The sequence below is a fragment of the Hippocampus zosterae genome, chromosome 3 (assembly GCF_025434085.1).
Source record: "Hippocampus zosterae strain Florida chromosome 3, ASM2543408v3, whole genome shotgun sequence".
NCBI classification, from domain to species: domain Eukaryota; kingdom Metazoa; phylum Chordata; class Actinopteri; order Syngnathiformes; family Syngnathidae; genus Hippocampus; species Hippocampus zosterae.
The window spans coordinates 18,431,741-18,449,709 of record NC_067453.1 but is presented as its reverse complement, the minus strand read 5'-3'; the positions used below and the strand labels follow the sequence as shown (position 1 = coordinate 18,449,709).

Here is a 17,969-nt window from a genome sequence, read left to right as displayed (position 1 = left end):
GGACACATCTGCTGGGAAAACTGTTTCTCCCTCAATCTGATAAGCGGGTCACGTCACACCAAAATGCCTCGTGAACTCAAGTCATGCCATTCACAAAATCAGGTTTTCCCTGACCAGGAATCAAACACGGGCCATGGCGGTGAGAGCGCCAAATACTAACCACTCGACCATCAGGTATGTAGAGGCTCTAGAGACGGTTTCTATGTCAATCATTTAAGGGGGTGGGCCATTGAGCAAAAGTCGATGCTTCGTGAACTGAACCAATGCCATTTACAAAGAAAGGTATTCCCTGACCGGGAATCGAACCCGGGCTGCAGCGGTGAAAGCGCCAAAACCTAGTCACTAGACCATCAGGGATGCTGTGGTGCTAGAAACTGTTTCTTTGTCAATCATTTAAGGGGGTGGGCCATTGAGCAAAAGTTAACGATCGTGTACTGAACCAATGCCAATCACAAAATCAGGTATTCCCTGACCGGGAATTGAACCCGGGACGCAGCGGTGAAAGCGCCAAATCCTAGCCACTAGACCATCAGGGACACATCAGCTGGGAAAACTGTTTCTCCATCAATTTGTTAAGCGGGTCACGTCACACCAAAATTAATGCCTCGTGAACTCAAGTCATGCCATTCACAAAATCAGGTTTTCCCTGGCCAGGAATCAAACACGGGCCATGGCGGTGAGAGTGCCAAATACTAACCGCTAGACCATCAGGTATGTAGAGGTTCTAGAGACGGTTTCTATGTCAATCATTTGAGGGGGTGGGCCATTGAGCAAAAGTCGATGCTTCGTGAACTGAACCAATGCCATTCACAAAAAAAGGCATTCCCTGACCGGGAATCGAACCCGGGCCGTGGCGGTGAGAGCACCAAATCCTTGCCACTAGACCATCAGGGATGCTGCGGTGCTAGAAACTGTTTCTTTGTCAATCAATTAAGAGGGTGGGTCATTGGGCAAAAAGTCAAAGCCTCGTGAACTTATGGCTTTCACAAAAGCAAGCATTCCCTGCCCGGGAATCAAACCACAGCGGTGAAAAGCGCCAAATCCTAGCCACTAGACCATCAGGGACACATCTGCTGGGAAAACTGTTTCTCCCTCAATTTGTTAAGCGGGTCACGTCACACCAAAATTAATGCACCACCAAATGCCTCGTGAACTCAAGTCATGCCATTCACAAAATCAGGTTTTCCCTGACCAGGAATCAAACACAGGCCTTGGCGGTGAGAGCGCCAAATACTAGCCGCTAGACCATCAGGTATGTAGAGGTTCTAGAGACGGTTTCTATGTCAATCATTTAAGGGGGTGGGCCATTGAGCAAAAGTCGATGCGTCGTGAACTGAACCAATGCCATTCACAAAAAAAGGTATTCCCTGACCGGGAATCGAACCCGGGCTGCAGCGGTGAAAGCGCCAAAACCTAGTCACTAGACCATCAGGGATGCTGTGGTGCTAGAAACTGTTTCTTTGTCAATCATTTAAGGGGGTGGGCCATTGAGCAAAAGTTAATGATCGTGTACTGAACCAATGCCAATCACAAAATCAGGTATTCCCTGACCGGGAATTGAACCCGGGCTGCAGCGGTGAAAGCGCCAAAACCTAGTCACTAGACCAACAGGGACGCATCGGGTGGGAAAACTGTTTCTCTCTCGATCTGTTCAGCGGGTCACATCACGCGAAAATCCATGCCTCGTGAACTGAACCAATGCCATTCACAAGATGAGGTTTTCCCTGACCGAGAATCGAACCCGGGCCGTGGCGGTGAGAGCCCCAAATCCTAGCCACTAGACCATCAGGGATGCTGTGGTGCTAGAAACTGTTTCTTTGTCAATCATTTAAGGGGGTGGGCCATTGAGCAAAAGTCGATGCTTCGTGAACTGAACCAATGCCATTCACAAAAAAAGGTATTCCCTGACCGGGAATCGAACCCGGGCCGTGGCGGTGAGAGCGCCAAATCCTAACCACTAGACCATCAGGGATGCTTTGGTGCTAGAAACTGTTTCTTTGTCAATCAATTAAGAGGGTGGGTCATTGGGCAAAAAGTCAATGCCTCGTGAACTTATGGCTTTCACAAAAGCAAGCATTCCCTGCCCGGGAATCAAACCACAGCGGTGAAAAGCGCCAAATCCTAGCCACTAGACCATCAGGGACACATCTGCTGGGAAAACTGTTTCTCCCTCAATCTGATAAGCGGGTCACGTCACACCAAAACGCCTCGTGAACTCAAGTCATGCCATTCACAAAATCAGGTTTTCCCTGACCAGGAATCAAACACGGGCCATGGCGGTGAGAGCGCCAAATACTAACCACTCGACCATCAGGTATGTAGAGGCTCTAGAGACGGTTTCTATGTCAATCATTTAAGGGGGTGGGCCATTGAGCAAAAGTCGATGCTTCGTGAACTGAACCAATGCCATTCACAAAAAAAAGTATTCCCTGACCGGGAATCGAACCCGGGCTGCAGCGGTGAAAGCGCCAAAACCTAGTCACTAGACCAACAGGGACGCATCGGGTGGGAAAACTGTTTCTCCCTCGATCTGTTCAGCGGGTCACATCACGCGAAAATCCATGCCTCGTGAACTGAACCAATGGCATTCACAAGATCAGGTTTTCCCTGACCGGGAATCGAACCCAGGCCGTGGCGGTGAGAGCGCCAAATCCTAGCCACTAGACCATCAGGGATGCTGTGGTGCTAGAAACTGTTTCTTTGTCAATCAATTAAGGGGGTGGGTCATTGGGCAAAAAGTCAATGCCTCGTGAACTTATGGCTTTCACAAAAGCAAGCATTCCCTGCCCGGGAATCAAACCACAGCGGTGAAAAGCGCCAAATTCTAGCCACTAGACCATCAGGGACACATCTGCTGGGAAAACTGTTTCTCCCTCAATCTGTTAAGCGGGTCACGTCACACCAAAATGCATCGTGAACTCAAGTCATGCCATTCACAAAATCAGGTTTTCCCTGACCAGGAATCAAACACGGGCCATGGCGGTAAGAGCGCCAAATACAAACCACTAGACCATCGGGTATGTAGAGGTTCTAGAGACGCTTTCTATGTCAATCATTTAAGGGGGTGGGCCATTGAGCAAAAGTCGATGCGTCGTGAACTGAACCAATGCCATTCACAAAAAAAGGTATTCCCTGACCGGGAATCGAACCCGGGCTGCAGCGGTGAAAGCGCCAAAACCTAGTCACTAGACCATCAGGGATGCTGTGGTGCTAGAAACTGTTTCTTTGTCAATCATTTAAGGGGGTGGGCCATTGAGCAAAAGTTAATGATCGTGTACTGAACCAATGCCAATCACAAAATCAGGTATTCCCTGACCGGGAATTGAACCCGGGCTGCAGCGGTGAAAGCGCCAAAACCTAGTCACTAGACCAACAGGGACGCATCGGGTGGGAAAACTGTTTCTCTCTCGATCTGTTCAGCGGGTCACATCACGCGAAAATCCATGCCTCGTGAACTGAACCAATGCCATTCACAAGATGAGGTTTTCCCTGACCGAGAATCGAACCCGGGCCGTGGCGGTGAGAGCGCCAAATCCTAGCCACTAGACCATCAGGGATGCTGTGGTGCTAGAAACTGTTTCTTTGTCAATCATTTAAGGGGGTGGGCCATTGAGCAAAAGTCGATGCTTCGTGAACTGAACCAATGCCATTCACAAAAAAAGGTATTCCCTGACCGGGAATCGAACCCGGGCCGTGGCGGTGAGAGCGCCAAATCCTAACCACTAGACCATCAGGGATGCTTTGGTGCTAGAAACTGTTTCTTTGTCAATCAATTAAGAGGGTGGGTCATTGGGCAAAAAGTCAATGCCTCGTGAACTTATGGCTTTCACAAAAGCAAGCATTCCCTGCCCGGGAATCAAACCACAGCGGTGAAAAGCGCCAAATCCTAGCCACTAGACCATCAGGGACACATCTGCTGGGAAAACTGTTTCTCCCTCAATCTGATAAGCGGGTCACGTCACACCAAAACGCCTCGTGAACTCAAGTCATGCCATTCACAAAATCAGGTTTTCCCTGACCAGGAATCAAACACGGGCCATGGCGGTGAGAGCGCCAAATACTAACCACTCGACCATCAGGTATGTAGAGGCTCTAGAGACGGTTTCTATGTCAATCATTTAAGGGGGTGGGCCATTGAGCAAAAGTAGATGCTTCGTGAACTGAACCAATGCCATTCACAAAAAAAAGTATTCCCTGACCGGGAATCGAACCCGGGCTGCAGCGGTGAAAGCGCCAAAACCTAGTCACTAGACCAACAGGGACGCATCGGGTGGGAAAACTGTTTCTCCCTCGATCTGTTCAGCGGGTCACATCACGCGAAAATCCATGCCTCGTGAACTGAACCAATGGCATTCACAAGATCAGGTTTTCCCTGACCGGGAATCGAACCCAGGCCGTGGCGGTGAGAGCACCAAATCCTAGCCACTAGACCATCAGGGATGCTGTGGTGCTAGAAACTGTTTCTTTGTCAATCAATTAAGGGGGTGGGTCATTGGGCAAAAAGTCAATGCCTCGTGAACTTATGGCTTTCACAAAAGCAAGCATTCCCTGCCCGGGAATCAAACCACAGCGGTGAAAAGCGCCAAATTCTAGCCACTAGACCATCAGGGACACATCTGCTGGGAAAACTGTTTCTCCCTCAATCTGTTAAGCGGGTCACGTCACACCAAAATGCATCGTGAACTCAAGTCATGCCATTCACAAAATCAGGTTTTCCCTGACCAGGAATCAAACACGGGCCATGGCGGTAAGAGCGCCAAATACAAACCACTAGACCATCAGGTATGTAGAGGTTCTAGAGACGCTTTCTATGTCAATCATTTAAGGGGGTGGGCCATTGAGCAAAAGTTAATGATCGTGTACTGAACCAATGCCAATCACAAAATCAGGTATTCCCTGACCGGGAATTGAACCCGGGCTGCAGCGGTGAAAGCGCCAAAACCTAGTCACTAGACCAACAGGGACGCATCGGGTGGGAAAACTGTTTCTCTCTCGATCTGTTCAGCGGGTCACATCACGCGAAAATCCATGCCTCGTGAACTGAACCAATGCCATTCACAAGATCAGGTTTTCCCTGACCGGGAATCGAACCCGGGCCGTGGCGGTGAGAGGGCCAAATCCTAGCCACTAGACCATCAGGGATGCTGTGGTACTAGAAACTGTTTCTTTGTCAATCATTTAAGGGGGTGGGCCATTGAGCAAAAGTCGATGCTTCGTGAACTGAACCAATGCCATTCACAAAAAAAGGTATTCCCTGACCGGGAATCGAACCCGGGCCGTGGCGGTGAGAGCGCCAAATCCTAACCACTAGACCATCAGGGATGCTTTGGTGCTAGAAACTGTTTCTTTGTCAATCAATTAAGAGGGTGGGTCATTGGGCAAAAAGTCAATGCCTCGTGAACTTATGGCTTTCACAAAAGCAAGCATTCCCTGCCCGGGAATCGAACCACAGCGGTGAAAAGCGCCAAATCCTAGCCACTAGATCATCAGGGACACATCTGCTGGGAAAACTGTTTCTCCCTCAATCTGATAAGCGGGTCACGTCACACCAAAATGCCTCGTGAACTCAAGTCATGCCATTCACAAAATCAGGTTTTCCCTGACCAGGAATCAAACACGGGCCATGGCGGTGAGAGCGCCAAATACTAACCACTCGACCATCAGGTATGTAGAGGCTCTAGAGACGGTTTCTATGTCAATCATTTAAGGGGGTGGGCCATTGAGCAAAAGTTGATGCTTCGTGAACTGAACCAATGCCATTCACAAAAAAAAGTATTCCCTGACCGGGAATCGAACCCGGGCTGCAACGGTGAAAGCGCCAAAACCTAGTCACTAGACCAACAGGGACGCATCGGGTGGGAAAACTGTTTCTCCCTCGATCTGTTCAGCGGGTCACATCACGCGAAAATCCATGCCTCGTGAACTGAACCAATGGCATTCGCAAGATCAGGTTTTCCCTGACCGGGAATCGAACCCAGACCGTGGCGGTGAGAGCGCCAAATCCTAGCCACTAGACCATCAGGGATGCTGTGGTGCTAGAAACTGTTTCTTTGTCAATCAATTAAGGGGGTGGGTCATTGGGCAAAAAGTCAATGCCTCGTGAACTTATGGCTTTCACAAAAGCAAGCATTCCCTGCCCGGGAATGAAACCACAGCGGTGAAAAGCGCCAAATTCTAGCCACTAGACCATCAGGGACACATCTGCTGGGAAAACTGTTTCTCCCTCAATCTGTTAAGCGGGTCACGTCACACCAAAATGCATCGTGAACTCAAGTCATGCCATTCACAAAATCAGGTTTTCCCTGACCAGGAATCAAACACGGGCCATGGCGGTAAGAGCGCCAAATACAAACCACTAGACCATCAGGTATGTAGAGGTTCTAGAGACGCTTTCTATGTCAATCATTTAAGGGGGTGGGCCATTGAGCAAAAGTCGATGCTTCGTGAACTGAAACAATGCCATTCACAAAAAAAGGTATTCCCTGACCGGGAATCGAACCTGGGCTGCAGCGGTGAAAGCGCCAAAACCTAGTCACTAGACCATCAGGGATGCTGTGGTGCTAGAAACTGTTTCTTTGTCAATCATTTAAGAGGGTGGGCCATTGAGCAAAAGTTAATGATCGTGTACTGAACCAATGCCAATCACAAAATCAGGTATTCCCTGACCGGGAATTGAACCCGGGCTGCAGCGGTGAAAGCTCCAAAACCTAGTCACTAGACCAACAGGGACGCATCGGGTGGGAAAACTGTTTCTCTCTCGATCTGTTCAGCGGGTCACATCACGCGAAAATCCATGCCTCGTGAACTGAACCAATGCCATTCAAAAGATCAGGTTTTCCCTGACCGGGAATCGAACCCGGGCCGTGGCGGTGAGAGCGCCAAATCCTAGCCACTAGACCATCAGGGATGCTGTGGTGCTAGAAACTGTTTCTTTGTCAATCATTTAAGGGGGTGGGCCATTGAGCAAAAGTCGATGCTTCGTGAACTGAACCAATGCCATTCACAAAAAAAGGCACTCCCTGACCGGGAATCGAACCCGGGCCGTGGCGGTGAGAGCGCCAAATCCTAACCACTAGACCATCAGGGATGCTTTGGTGCTAGAAACTGTTTCTTTGTCAATCAATTAAGAGGGTGGGTCATTGGGCAAAAAGTCAATGCCTCGTGAACTTATGGCTTTCACAAAAGCAAGCATTCCCTGCCCGGGAATCAAACCACAGCGGTGAAAAGCGCCAAATCCTAGCCACTAGACCATCAGGGACACATCTGCTGGGAAAACTGTTTCTCCCTCAATCTGATAAGCGGGTCACGTCACACCAAAATGCCTCGTGAACTCAAGTCATGCCATTCACAAAATCAGGTTTTCCCTGACCAGGAATCAAACACGGGCCATGGCGGTGAGAGCGCCAAATACTAACCGCTAAACCATCAGGTATGTAGAGGTTCGAGAGACGGTTTCTATGTCAATCATTTAAGGGGGTGGGCCATTGAGCAAAAGTCGATGCTTCGTGAACTGAACCAATGCCATTCACAAAAAAAGGTATTCCCTGACCGGGAATTGAACCCGGGCTGCAGCGGTGAAAGCGCCAAAACCTAGTCACTAGAACATCAGGGATGCTGTGGTGCTAGAAACTGTTTCTTTGTCAATCATTTAAGGGGGTGGGCCATTTGGCAAAAGTCAATGCTTCGTGAACTGAACCAATGCCATTCACAAAATCAGGTATTCCCTGACCGGGAATCGAACCCGGGCTGCAGCAGTGAAAGCGCCAAATCCTAGCCACTAGACCATCAGGGACACATCTGCTGGGAAAACTGTTTCTCCCTCAATCTGTTAAGCGGGTCACGTCACACCAAAATTAATGCCTCGTGAACTCAAGTCATGCCATTCACAAAATCAGGTTTTCCCTGACCAGGAATCAAACTCGGGCCCTGGAGGTGAGAGTGCCAAATCCTAGCCACTAGACCATCAGGGATGCGTTGGTGCTAAAACTGTTTCTTTGCCAATCAGTTCAGGGGGTGGGCCATTGAGCAAAAGTCAATGCTTCGTGAACTTATGGCTTTCACAAAAGCAAGCATTCCCTGCCCGGGAATCAAACCACAGCGGTGAAAAGCACCAAATCCTAGCCACTAGACCATCAGGGACACATCTGCTGTGAAAACTGTTTCTCCCTCAATCTGTTAAGCGGGTCACGTCACACCAAAATGCCTCGTGAACTCAAGTCATGCCATTCACAAAATCAGGTTTTCCCTGACCAGGAATCAAACACGGGCCATGGCAGTGAGAGCGCCAAATACTAACCGCTAGACCGTCAGGTATGTAGAGGTTGTAGAGACGGTTTCTATGTCAATCATTTAAGGGGGTGGGCCATTGAGCAAAAGTCCATGCTTCGTGAACTGAACCAATGCCATTCACAAAAAAAGGTATTCCCTGAGCGGGAATCGAACCCGGGCCGTGGCGGTGAGAACACCAAATCCTAGCCACTAGACCATTAGGGATGCTGTGGTGCTAGAAACTGTTTCTTTGTCAATCAGTTAAGGGGGTGGGCCATCGAGCAAAAGTCGATGCTTCGTGAACTGAACCAATGCCATTCACAAAATCAGGTATTCCCTGACCGGGAATCGAACCCGGGCTGCAGCGGTGAAAGCGCCAAAACCTAGTCACTAGACCAACAGGGACGCATCAGGTGGGAAAACTGTTTCTCCCTCAATCTGTTCAGCGGGTCACATCACGCGAAAATCCATGCCTCGCGAACTGAACCAATGCCATTCACAAGATCAGGTTTTCCCTGACCGGGAATCGAAACCGGGCCATGGCAGTGAGAGCGCCAAATCCTAGCCACTAGACCATCAGGGATTCTGTGGTGCTAGAAACTGTTTCTTTGTCAATCAATTAAGAGGGTGGGTCATTGGGCAAAAAGTCAATGCCTCGTGAACTTATGGCTTTCACAAAAGCAAGCATTCCCTGCCCGGGAATCAAACCACAGCGGTGAAAAGCGCCAAATCCTAGCCACTAGACCATCAGGGACACATCTGCTGGGAAAACTGTTTCTCCCTCAATCTGTTAAGCGGGTCACGTCACACCAAAATGCCTCGTGAACTCAAGTCATGCCATTCACAAAATCAGGTTTTCCCTGACCAGGAATCAAACACGGGCCATGGCGGTGAGAGCGCCAAATACTAACCACTCGACCATCAGGTATGTAGAGGCTCTAGAGACGGTTTCTATGTCAATCATTTAAGGGGGTGGGCCATTGAGCAAAAGTCGATGCTTCGTGAACTGAACCAATGCCATTCACAAAAAAAAGTATTCCCTGACCGGGAATCGAACCCGGGCTGCAGCGGTGAAAGCGCCAAAACCTAGTCACTAGACCAACAGGGACGCATCGGGTGGGAAAACTGTTTCTCCCTCGATCTGTTCAGCGGGTCACATCACGCGAAAATCCATGCCTCGTGAACTGAACCAATGGCATTCACAAGATCAGGTTTTCCCTGACCGGGAATCGAACCCAGGCCGTGGCGGTGAGAGCGCCAAATCCTAGCCACTAGACCATCAGGGATGCTGTGGTGCTAGAAACTGTTTCTTTGTCAATCAATTAAGGGGGTGGGTCATTGGGCAAAAAGTCAATGCCTCGTGAACTTATGGCTTTCACAAAAGCAAGCATTCCCTGCCCGGGAATCAAACCACAGCGGTGAAAAGCGCCAAATCCTAGCCACTAGACCATCAGGGACACATCTGCTGGGAAAACTGTTTCTCCCTCAATCTGATAAGCGGGTCACGTCACACCAAAATGCCTCGTGAACTCAAGTCATGCCATTCACAAAATCAGGTTTTCCCTGACCAGGAATCAAACACGGGCCATGGCGGTGAGAGCGCCAAATACTAACCACTCGACCATCAGGTATGTAGAGGCTCTAGAGACGGTTTCTATGTCAATCATTTAAGGGGGTGGGCCATTGAGCAAAAGTCGATGCTTCGTGAACTGAACCAATGCCATTCACAAAAAAAAGTATTCCCTGACCGGGAATCGAACCCGGGCTGCAGCGGTGAAAGCGCCAAAACCTAGTCACTAGACCAACAGGGACGCATCGGGTGGGAAAACTGTTTCTCCCTCGATCTGTTCAGCGGGTCACATCACGCGAAAATCCATGCCTCGTGAACTGAACCAATGGCATTCACAAGATCAGGTTTTCCCTGACCGGGAATCGAACCCAGGCCGTGGCGGTGAGAGCGCCAAATCCTAGCCACTAGACCATCAGGGATGCTGTGGTGCTAGAAACTGTTTCTTTGTCAATCAATTAAGGGGGTGGGTCATTGGGCAAAAAGTCAATGCCTCGTGAACTTATGGCTTTCACAAAAGCAAGCATTCCCTGCCCGGGAATCAAACCAAAGCGGTGAAAAGCGCCAAATTCTAGCCACTAGACCATCAGGGACACATCTGCTGGGAAAACTGTTTCTCCCTCAATCTGTTAAGCGGGTCACGTCACACCAAAATGCATCGTGAACTCAAGTCATGCCATTAACAAAATCAGGTTTTCCCTGACCAGGAATCAAACACGGGCCATGGCGGTAAGAGCGCCAAATACAAACCACTAGACCATCAGGTATGTAGAGGTTCGAGAGACGCTTTCTATGTCAATCATTTAAGGGGGTGGGCCATTGAGCAAAAGTTAATGATCGTGTACTGAACCAATGCCAATCACAAAATCAGGTATTCCCTGACCGGGAATTGAACCCGGGCTGCAGCGGTGAAAGCGCCAAAACCTAGTCACTAGACCAACAGGGACGCATCGGGTGGGAAAACTGTTTCTCTCTCGATCTGTTCAGCGGGTCACATCACGCGAAAATCCATGCCTCGTGAACTGAACCAATGCCATTCACAAGATCAGGTTTTGCCTGACCGGGAATCGAACCCGGGCCATGGCGGTGAGAGCGCCAAATCCTAGCCACTAGACCATCAGGGATGCTGTGGTGCTAGAAACTGTTTCTTTGTCAATCATTTAAGGGGGTGGGCCATTGAGCAAAAGTCGATGCTTTGTGAACTGAACCAATGCCATTCACAAAAAAAGGTATTCCCTGACCGGGAATCGAACCCGGGCCGTGGCGGTGAGAGCGCCAAATCCTAACCACTAGACCATCAGGGATGCTTTGGTGCTAGAAACTGTTTCTTTGTCAATCAATTAAGAGGGTGGGTCATTGGGCAAAAAGTCAATGCCTCGTGAACTTATGGCTTTCACAAAAGCAAGCATTCCCTGCCCGGGAATCGAACCACAGCGGTGAAAAGCGCCAAATCCTAGCCACTAGACCATCAGGGACACATCTGCTGGGAAAACTGTTTCTCCCTCAATCTGATAAGCGGGTCACGTCACACCAAAATGCCTCGTGAACTCAAGTCATGCCATTCACAAAATCAGGTTTTCCCTGACCAGGAATCAAACACGGGCCATGGCGGTGAGAGCGCCAAATACTAACCACTCGACCATCAGGTATGTAGAGGCTCTAGAGACGGTTTCTATGTCAATCATTTAAGGGGGTGGGCCATTGAGCAAAAGTCGATGCTTCGTGAACTGAACCAATGCCATTCACAAAAAAAAGTATTCCCTGACCGGGAATCGAACCCGGGCTGCAACGGTGAAAGCCCCAAAACCTAGTCACTAGACCAACAGGGACGCATCGGGTGGGAAAACTGTTTCTCCCTCGATCTGTTCAGCGGGTCACATCACGCGAAAATCCATGCCTCGTGAACTGAACCAATGGCATTCACAAGATCAGGTTTTCCCTGACCGGGAATCGAACCCAGGCCGTGGCGGTGAGAGCGCCAAATCCTAGCCACTAGACCATCAGGGATGCTGTGGTGCTAGAAACTGTTTCTTTGTCAATCAATTAAGGGGGTGGGTCATTGGGCAAAAAGTCAATGCCTCGTGAACTTATGGCTTTCACAAAAGCAAGCATTCCCTGCCCGGGAATCAAACCACAGCGGTGAAAAGCGCCAAATTCTAGCCACTAGACCATCAGGGACACATCTGCTGGGAAAACTGTTTCTCCCTCAATCTGTTAAGCGGGTCACGTCACACCAAAATGCATCGTGAACTCAAGTCATGCCATTCACAAAATCAGGTTTTCCCTGACCAGGAATCAAACACGGGCCATGGCGGTAAGAGCGCCAAATACAAACCACTAGACCATCAGGTATGTAGAGGTTCTAGAGACGCTTTCTATGTCAATCATTTAAGGGGGTGGGCCATTGAGCAAAAGTCGATGCTTCGTGAACTGAAACAATGCCATTCACAAAAAAAGGTATTCCCTGACCGGGAATCGAACCTGGGCTGCAGCGGTGAAAGCGCCAAAACCTAGTCACTAGACCATCAGGGATGCTGTGGTGCTAGAAACTGTTTCTTTGTCAATCATTTAAGGGGGTGGGCCATTGAGCAAAAGTTAATGATCGTGTACTGAACCAATGCCAATCACAAAATCAGGTATTCCCTGACCGGGAATTGAACCCGGGCTGCAGCGGTGAAAGCGCCAAAACCTAGTCACTAGACCAACAGGGACGCATCGGGTGGGAAAACTGTTTCTCTCTCGATCTGTTCAGCGGGTCACATGACGCGAAAATCCATGCCTCGTGAACTGAACCAATGCCATTCACAAGATCAGGTTTTCCCTGACCGGGAATCGAACCCGGGCCGTGGCGGTGAGAGCGCCAAATCCTAGCCACTAGACCATCAGGGATGCTGTGGTGCTAGAAACTGTTTCTTTGTCAATCATTTAAGGGGGTGGGCCATTGAGCAAAAGTCGATGCTTCGTGAACTGAACCAATGCCATTCACAAAAAAAGGTATTCCCTGACCGGGAATCGAACCCGGGCCGTGGCGGTGAGAGCGCCAAATCCTAACCACTAGACCATCAGGGATGCTTTGGTGCTAGAAACTGTTTCTTTGTCAATCAATTAAGAGGGTGGGTCATTGGGCAAAAAGTCAATGCCTCGTGAACTTATGGCTTTCACAAAAGCAAGCATTCCCTGCCCGGGAATCAAACCACAGCGGTGAAAAGCGCCAAATCCTAGCCACTAGACCATCAGGGACACATCTGCTGGGAAAACTGTTTCTCCCTCAATCTGATAAGCGGGTCACGTCACACCAAAATGCCTCGTGAACTCAAGTCATGCCATTCACAAAATCAGGTTTTCCCTGACCAGGAATCAAACACGGGCCATGGCGGTGAGAGCGCCAAATACTAACCGCTAAACCATCAGGTATGTAGAGGTTCGAGAGACGGTTTCTATGTCAATCATTTAAGGGGGTGGGCCATTGAGCAAAAGTCGATGCTTCGTGAACTGAACCAATGCCATTCACAAAAAAAGGTATTCCCTGACCGGGAATCGAACCCGGGCTGCAGCGGTGAAAGCGCCAAAACCTAGTCACTAGAACATCAGGGACACATCTGCTGGGAAAACTGTTTCTCCCTCAATCTGTTAAGCGGGTCACGTCACACCAAAATTAATGCCTCGTGAACTCAAGTCATGCCATTCACAAAATCAGGTTTTCCCTGACCAGGAATCAAACTCGGGCCCTGGAGGTGAGAGTGCCAAACCCTAGCCACTAGACCATCAGGGATGCGTTGGTGCTAAAACTGTTTCTTTGCCAATCAGTTCAGGGGGTGGGCCATTGAGCAAAAGTCAATGCTTCGTGAACTTATGGCTTTCACAAAAGCAAGCATTCCCTGCCCGGGAATCAAACCACAGCGGTGAAAAGCGCCAAATCCTAGCCACTAGACCATCAGGGACACATCTGCTGTGAAAACTGTTTCTCCCTCAATCTGTTAAGCGGGTCACGTCACACCAAAATGCCTCGTGAACTCAAGTCATGCCATTCACAAAATCAGGTTTTCCCTGACCAGGAATCAAACACGGGCCATGGCAGTGAGAGCGCCAAATACTAACCGCTAGACCGTCAGGTATGTAGAGGTTGTAGAGACGGTTTCTATGTCAATCATTTAAGGGGGTGGGCCATTGAGCAAAAGTCCATGCTTCGTGAACTGAACCAATGCCATTCACAAAAAAAGGTATTCCCTGACCGGGAATCGAACCCGGGCCGTGGCGGTGAGAACACCAAATCCTAGCCACTAGACCATTAGGGATGCTGTGGTGCTAGAAACTGTTTCTTTGTCAATCAGTTAAGGGGGTGGGCCATCGAGCAAAAGTCGATGCTTCGTGAACTGAACCAATGCCATCCACAAAATCAGGTATTCCCTGACCGGGAATCGAACCCGGGCTGCAGCGGTGAAAGCGCCAAAACCTAGTCACTAGACCAACAGGGACGCATCAGGTGGGAAAACTGTTTCTCCCTCAATCTGTTCAGCGGGTCACATCACGCGAAAATCCATGCCTCGCGAACTGAACCAATGCCATTCACAAGATCAGGTTTTCCCTGACCGGGAATCGAAACCGGGCCATGGCAGTGAGAGCGCCAAATCCTAGCCACTAGACCATCAGGGATTCTGTGGTGCTAGAAACTGTTTCTTTGTCAATCAATTAAGAGGGTGGGTCATTGGGCAAAAAGTCAATGCCTCGTGAACTTATGGCTTTCACAAAAGCAAGCATTCCCTGCCCGGGAATCAAACCACAGCGGTGAAAAGCGCCAAATCCTAGCCACTAGACCATCAGGGACACATCTGCTGGGAAAACTGTTTCTCCCTCAATCTGTTAAGCGGGTCACGTCACACCAAAATGCCTCGTGAACTCAAGTCATGCCATTCACAAAATCAGGTTTTCCCTGACCAGGAATCAAACACAGGCCATGGCAGTAAGAGCGCCAAATACTAGCCGCTAGACCATCAGGTATGTAGAGGTTCTAGAGACGGTTTCTATGTCAATCATTTAAGAGGGGTGGGCCATTGAGCAAAAGTCGATGCTTCGTGAACTGAACCAATGCCATTCACAAAAAAAGGTATTCCCTGACCGGGAATCGAACCCGGGCTGCAGCGGTGAAAGCGCCAAAACCTAGTCACTAGACCATCAGGGATGCTGTGGTGCTAGAAACTGTTTCTTTGTCAATCATTTAAGGGGGTGGGCCATTGAGCAAAAGTTAATGATTGTGTACTGAACCAATGCCATTCACAAAATCAGGTATTCCCTGACAGGGAATTGAACCCGGGCCGCAGCGGTGAAAGCACCAAATCTTAGCCACTAGACCATCACGGACACACCTGCTGGGAAAACTGTTTCTCCCTCAATCTGTTAAGCGGGTCACGTCACACCAAAATTAATGCCTCGTGAACTCAAGTCATGCCATTCACAAAATCAGGTTTTCCCTGACCAGGAATCAAACATGGGCCCTGGCAGTGAGAGTGCCAAATCCTAGCCACTAGACCATCAGGGATGCTGTGGTGCTAGAAACTGTTTCTTTGTCAATCAGTTAAGGGGGTGGGCCATCGAGCAAAAGTCGATGCTTCGTGAACTGAACCAATGCCATTCACAAGATCATGTTTTCCCTGACGGGGAATCGAACCCGGTCCGTGGCAGTGAGAGCGCCAAAACCTAGTCACTAGACCAACAGGGACGCATCGGGTGGGAAAACTGTTTCTCCCTCAATCTGTTCAGCGGGTCACATCACGCGAAAATCCATGCCTCGTGAACTGAACCAAAGGCATTCACAAGATCAGGTTTTCCCTGACCGGGAATCGAACCCAGGCCGTGGCGGTGAGAGCACGAAATCCTAGCACTAGACCATCAGGGATGCTGTGGTGCTGTGTTGCTAGAAACTGTTTCTTTGTCAATCAATTAAGAGGGTGGGTCATTGGGCAAAAAGTCAATGCCTCGTGAACTTATGGCTTTCACAAAAGCAAGCATTCCCTGCACGGGAATCAAACCACAGCGGTGAAAAGCGTAAAATCCTAGCCACTAGACCATCAGGGACACATCTGCTGGGAAAACTGTTTCTCCCTCAATCTGTTAAGCGGGTCACGTCACACCAAAATGCCTCGTGAACTCAAGTCATGCCATTCACAAAATCAGGATTTCCCTGACCAGGAATCAAACACGGGCCATGGCAGTGAGAGCGCCAAATACTAACCGCTAGACCATCAGGTATGTAGAGGTTCTAGAGACGGTTTCTATGTCAATCATTTAAGGGGGTGGGCCATTGAGCAAAAGTCGATGCTTCGTGAACTGAACCAATGCCATTCACAAAAAAAGGTATTCCAGGACCGGGAATTGAACCCAGGCCGCAGCGGTGAAAGCGCCAAATCCTAGCCACTAGACCATCAGGGACACATCTGCTGGGAAAACTGTTTCTCCCTCAATCTGTTAAGCGGGTCACGTCACACCAAAATTAATGCCTCGTGAACTCAAGTCATGCCATTCACAAAATCAGGTTTTCCCTGACCGGGAATCGAACCCGGGCCGTGGCAGTGAGAGCGCCAAATCCTAGCCACTAGACCATCAGGGATGCTCTGGTACTAGAAACTGTTTCTTTGTCAATCAATTAATAGGGTGAGTCATTGGGCAAAAAGTCAATGCCTCGTGAACTTATGGCTTTCACAAAAGCAAGCATTCCCTGCACGGGAATCAAACCACAGCGGTGAAAAGCGCCAAATCCTAGCCACTAGACCATCAGGGACACATCTGCTGGGAAAACTGTTTCTCCCTCAATCTGTTAAGCGGGTCACGTCACACCAAAATGCCTCGTGAACTCAAGTCATGCCATTCACAAAACCCGGTTTTCCCTGACCAGGAATCAAACACGGGTCATGGAGGTGAGAGCGCCAAATACTAGCCACTAGACCATCAGGTATGTAGAGGGTCTAGAGACGGTTTCTATGTCAATCATTTAAGGGGGTGGGCCATTGAGCAAAAGTCGATGCTTCGTGAACTGAACCAATGCCATTCACAAAAGAAGGTATTCCCTGACCGGGAATCGAACCCGTGCTGCAGCGGTGAAAGCGCCAAAACCTAGTCACTAGAACATCAGGGATGCTGTGGTGCTAGAAACTGTTTCTTTGTCAATCATTTAAGGGGGTGGCCCATTGAGCAAAAGTTAATGATCGTGTACTGAACCAATGCCATTCACAAAATCAGGTATTCCCTGACCGGGAATTGAACCCGGGCCGCAGCGGTGAAAGCGCCAAATCCTAGCCACTAGACCATCAGGGACACATCTGCTGGAAAAACTGTTTCTCCCTCAATCTGTTAAGCGGGTCACGTCACACCAAAATTAATGCCTCGTGAACTCAAGTCATGCCATTCACAAAATCAGGTTTTCCCTGACCAGGAATCAAACTCGGGCCCTGGAGGTGAGAGTGCCAAATCCTAGCCACTAGACCATCAGGGATGCGTTGGTGCTAAAACTGTTTCTTTGCCAATCAGTTCAGGGGGTGGGCCATTGAGCAAAAGTCAATGCTTCGTGAACTTATGGCTTTCACAAAAGCAAGCATTCCCTGCCCGGGAATCAAACCACAGCGGTGAAAAGCGCCAAATCCTAGCCACTAGACCATCAGGGACACATCTGCTGTGAAAACTGTTTCTCCCTCAATCTGTTAAGCGGGTCACGTCACACCAAAATGTCTCGTGAACTCAAGTCATGCCATTCACAAAATCAGGTTTTCCCTGACCAGGAATCAAACACGGGCCATGGCAGTGAGAGCGCCAAATACTAACCGCTAGACCGTCAGGTACGTAGAGGTTGTAGAGACGGTTTCTATGTCAATCATTTAAGGGGGTGGGCCATTGAGCAAAAGTCCATGCTTCGTGAACTGAACCAATGCCATTCACAAAAAAAGGTATTCCCTGACCGGGAATCGAACCCGGGCCGTGGCAGTGAGAACACCAAATCCTAGCCACTAGACCATTAGGGATGCTGTGGTGCTAGAAACTGTTTCTTTGTCAATCAGTTAAGGGGGTGGGCCATCGAGCAAAAGTCGATGCTTCGTGAACTGAACCAATGCCATTCACAAAATCAGGTATTCCCTGACCGGGAATC

At 49.4% G+C, this 17,969-nt stretch overlaps 26 non-coding genes across 26 annotated transcripts; all 26 read right to left on the bottom strand.

The window, feature by feature from the left end:
* Window positions 1-464: 464 nt before the first annotated feature.
* trnae-uuc (transfer RNA glutamic acid (anticodon UUC)) lies at window positions 465-536 on the bottom strand. Its single transcript has one exon. It is a non-coding gene; the product is annotated as a tRNA-Glu (tRNA).
* Window positions 537-822: 286 nt separating this feature from the next.
* trnae-cuc (transfer RNA glutamic acid (anticodon CUC)) lies at window positions 823-894 on the bottom strand. The gene has a single exon. It is a non-coding gene; the product is annotated as a tRNA-Glu (tRNA).
* An 826-nt stretch (window positions 895-1,720) lies between these two features.
* On the bottom strand, window positions 1,721-1,792 carry trnae-cuc (transfer RNA glutamic acid (anticodon CUC)). The gene has a single exon. It is a non-coding gene; the product is annotated as a tRNA-Glu (tRNA).
* Window positions 1,793-1,900: 108 nt separating this feature from the next.
* Window positions 1,901-1,972, bottom strand: trnae-cuc (transfer RNA glutamic acid (anticodon CUC)). Its single transcript has one exon. It is a non-coding gene; the product is annotated as a tRNA-Glu (tRNA).
* A 631-nt stretch (window positions 1,973-2,603) lies between these two features.
* trnae-cuc (transfer RNA glutamic acid (anticodon CUC)) lies at window positions 2,604-2,675 on the bottom strand. Its single transcript has one exon. It is a non-coding gene; the product is annotated as a tRNA-Glu (tRNA).
* Window positions 2,676-3,485: 810 nt separating this feature from the next.
* Window positions 3,486-3,557, bottom strand: trnae-cuc (transfer RNA glutamic acid (anticodon CUC)). Its single transcript has one exon. It is a non-coding gene; the product is annotated as a tRNA-Glu (tRNA).
* A 108-nt stretch (window positions 3,558-3,665) lies between these two features.
* On the bottom strand, window positions 3,666-3,737 carry trnae-cuc (transfer RNA glutamic acid (anticodon CUC)). The gene has a single exon. It is a non-coding gene; the product is annotated as a tRNA-Glu (tRNA).
* A 631-nt stretch (window positions 3,738-4,368) lies between these two features.
* On the bottom strand, window positions 4,369-4,440 carry trnae-cuc (transfer RNA glutamic acid (anticodon CUC)). Its single transcript has one exon. It is a non-coding gene; the product is annotated as a tRNA-Glu (tRNA).
* A 630-nt stretch (window positions 4,441-5,070) lies between these two features.
* Window positions 5,071-5,142, bottom strand: trnae-cuc (transfer RNA glutamic acid (anticodon CUC)). Its single transcript has one exon. It is a non-coding gene; the product is annotated as a tRNA-Glu (tRNA).
* A 108-nt stretch (window positions 5,143-5,250) lies between these two features.
* Window positions 5,251-5,322, bottom strand: trnae-cuc (transfer RNA glutamic acid (anticodon CUC)). Its single transcript has one exon. It is a non-coding gene; the product is annotated as a tRNA-Glu (tRNA).
* A 631-nt stretch (window positions 5,323-5,953) lies between these two features.
* On the bottom strand, window positions 5,954-6,025 carry trnae-cuc (transfer RNA glutamic acid (anticodon CUC)). Its single transcript has one exon. It is a non-coding gene; the product is annotated as a tRNA-Glu (tRNA).
* An 810-nt stretch (window positions 6,026-6,835) lies between these two features.
* Window positions 6,836-6,907, bottom strand: trnae-cuc (transfer RNA glutamic acid (anticodon CUC)). The gene has a single exon. It is a non-coding gene; the product is annotated as a tRNA-Glu (tRNA).
* Window positions 6,908-7,015: 108 nt separating this feature from the next.
* On the bottom strand, window positions 7,016-7,087 carry trnae-cuc (transfer RNA glutamic acid (anticodon CUC)). The gene has a single exon. It is a non-coding gene; the product is annotated as a tRNA-Glu (tRNA).
* Window positions 7,088-7,720: 633 nt separating this feature from the next.
* On the bottom strand, window positions 7,721-7,792 carry trnae-uuc (transfer RNA glutamic acid (anticodon UUC)). Its single transcript has one exon. It is a non-coding gene; the product is annotated as a tRNA-Glu (tRNA).
* A 987-nt stretch (window positions 7,793-8,779) lies between these two features.
* trnae-cuc (transfer RNA glutamic acid (anticodon CUC)) lies at window positions 8,780-8,851 on the bottom strand. Its single transcript has one exon. It is a non-coding gene; the product is annotated as a tRNA-Glu (tRNA).
* A 631-nt stretch (window positions 8,852-9,482) lies between these two features.
* On the bottom strand, window positions 9,483-9,554 carry trnae-cuc (transfer RNA glutamic acid (anticodon CUC)). Its single transcript has one exon. It is a non-coding gene; the product is annotated as a tRNA-Glu (tRNA).
* A 631-nt stretch (window positions 9,555-10,185) lies between these two features.
* On the bottom strand, window positions 10,186-10,257 carry trnae-cuc (transfer RNA glutamic acid (anticodon CUC)). Its single transcript has one exon. It is a non-coding gene; the product is annotated as a tRNA-Glu (tRNA).
* A 630-nt stretch (window positions 10,258-10,887) lies between these two features.
* trnae-cuc (transfer RNA glutamic acid (anticodon CUC)) lies at window positions 10,888-10,959 on the bottom strand. The gene has a single exon. It is a non-coding gene; the product is annotated as a tRNA-Glu (tRNA).
* A 108-nt stretch (window positions 10,960-11,067) lies between these two features.
* Window positions 11,068-11,139, bottom strand: trnae-cuc (transfer RNA glutamic acid (anticodon CUC)). Its single transcript has one exon. It is a non-coding gene; the product is annotated as a tRNA-Glu (tRNA).
* Window positions 11,140-11,770: 631 nt separating this feature from the next.
* trnae-cuc (transfer RNA glutamic acid (anticodon CUC)) lies at window positions 11,771-11,842 on the bottom strand. The gene has a single exon. It is a non-coding gene; the product is annotated as a tRNA-Glu (tRNA).
* An 810-nt stretch (window positions 11,843-12,652) lies between these two features.
* Window positions 12,653-12,724, bottom strand: trnae-cuc (transfer RNA glutamic acid (anticodon CUC)). The gene has a single exon. It is a non-coding gene; the product is annotated as a tRNA-Glu (tRNA).
* A 108-nt stretch (window positions 12,725-12,832) lies between these two features.
* Window positions 12,833-12,904, bottom strand: trnae-cuc (transfer RNA glutamic acid (anticodon CUC)). Its single transcript has one exon. It is a non-coding gene; the product is annotated as a tRNA-Glu (tRNA).
* A 1,154-nt stretch (window positions 12,905-14,058) lies between these two features.
* On the bottom strand, window positions 14,059-14,130 carry trnae-cuc (transfer RNA glutamic acid (anticodon CUC)). Its single transcript has one exon. It is a non-coding gene; the product is annotated as a tRNA-Glu (tRNA).
* Window positions 14,131-14,416: 286 nt separating this feature from the next.
* On the bottom strand, window positions 14,417-14,488 carry trnae-cuc (transfer RNA glutamic acid (anticodon CUC)). Its single transcript has one exon. It is a non-coding gene; the product is annotated as a tRNA-Glu (tRNA).
* Window positions 14,489-16,367: 1,879 nt separating this feature from the next.
* trnae-cuc (transfer RNA glutamic acid (anticodon CUC)) lies at window positions 16,368-16,439 on the bottom strand. The gene has a single exon. It is a non-coding gene; the product is annotated as a tRNA-Glu (tRNA).
* A 632-nt stretch (window positions 16,440-17,071) lies between these two features.
* Window positions 17,072-17,143, bottom strand: trnae-uuc (transfer RNA glutamic acid (anticodon UUC)). The gene has a single exon. It is a non-coding gene; the product is annotated as a tRNA-Glu (tRNA).
* Between the last annotated feature and the right edge of the window lie 826 nt (window positions 17,144-17,969).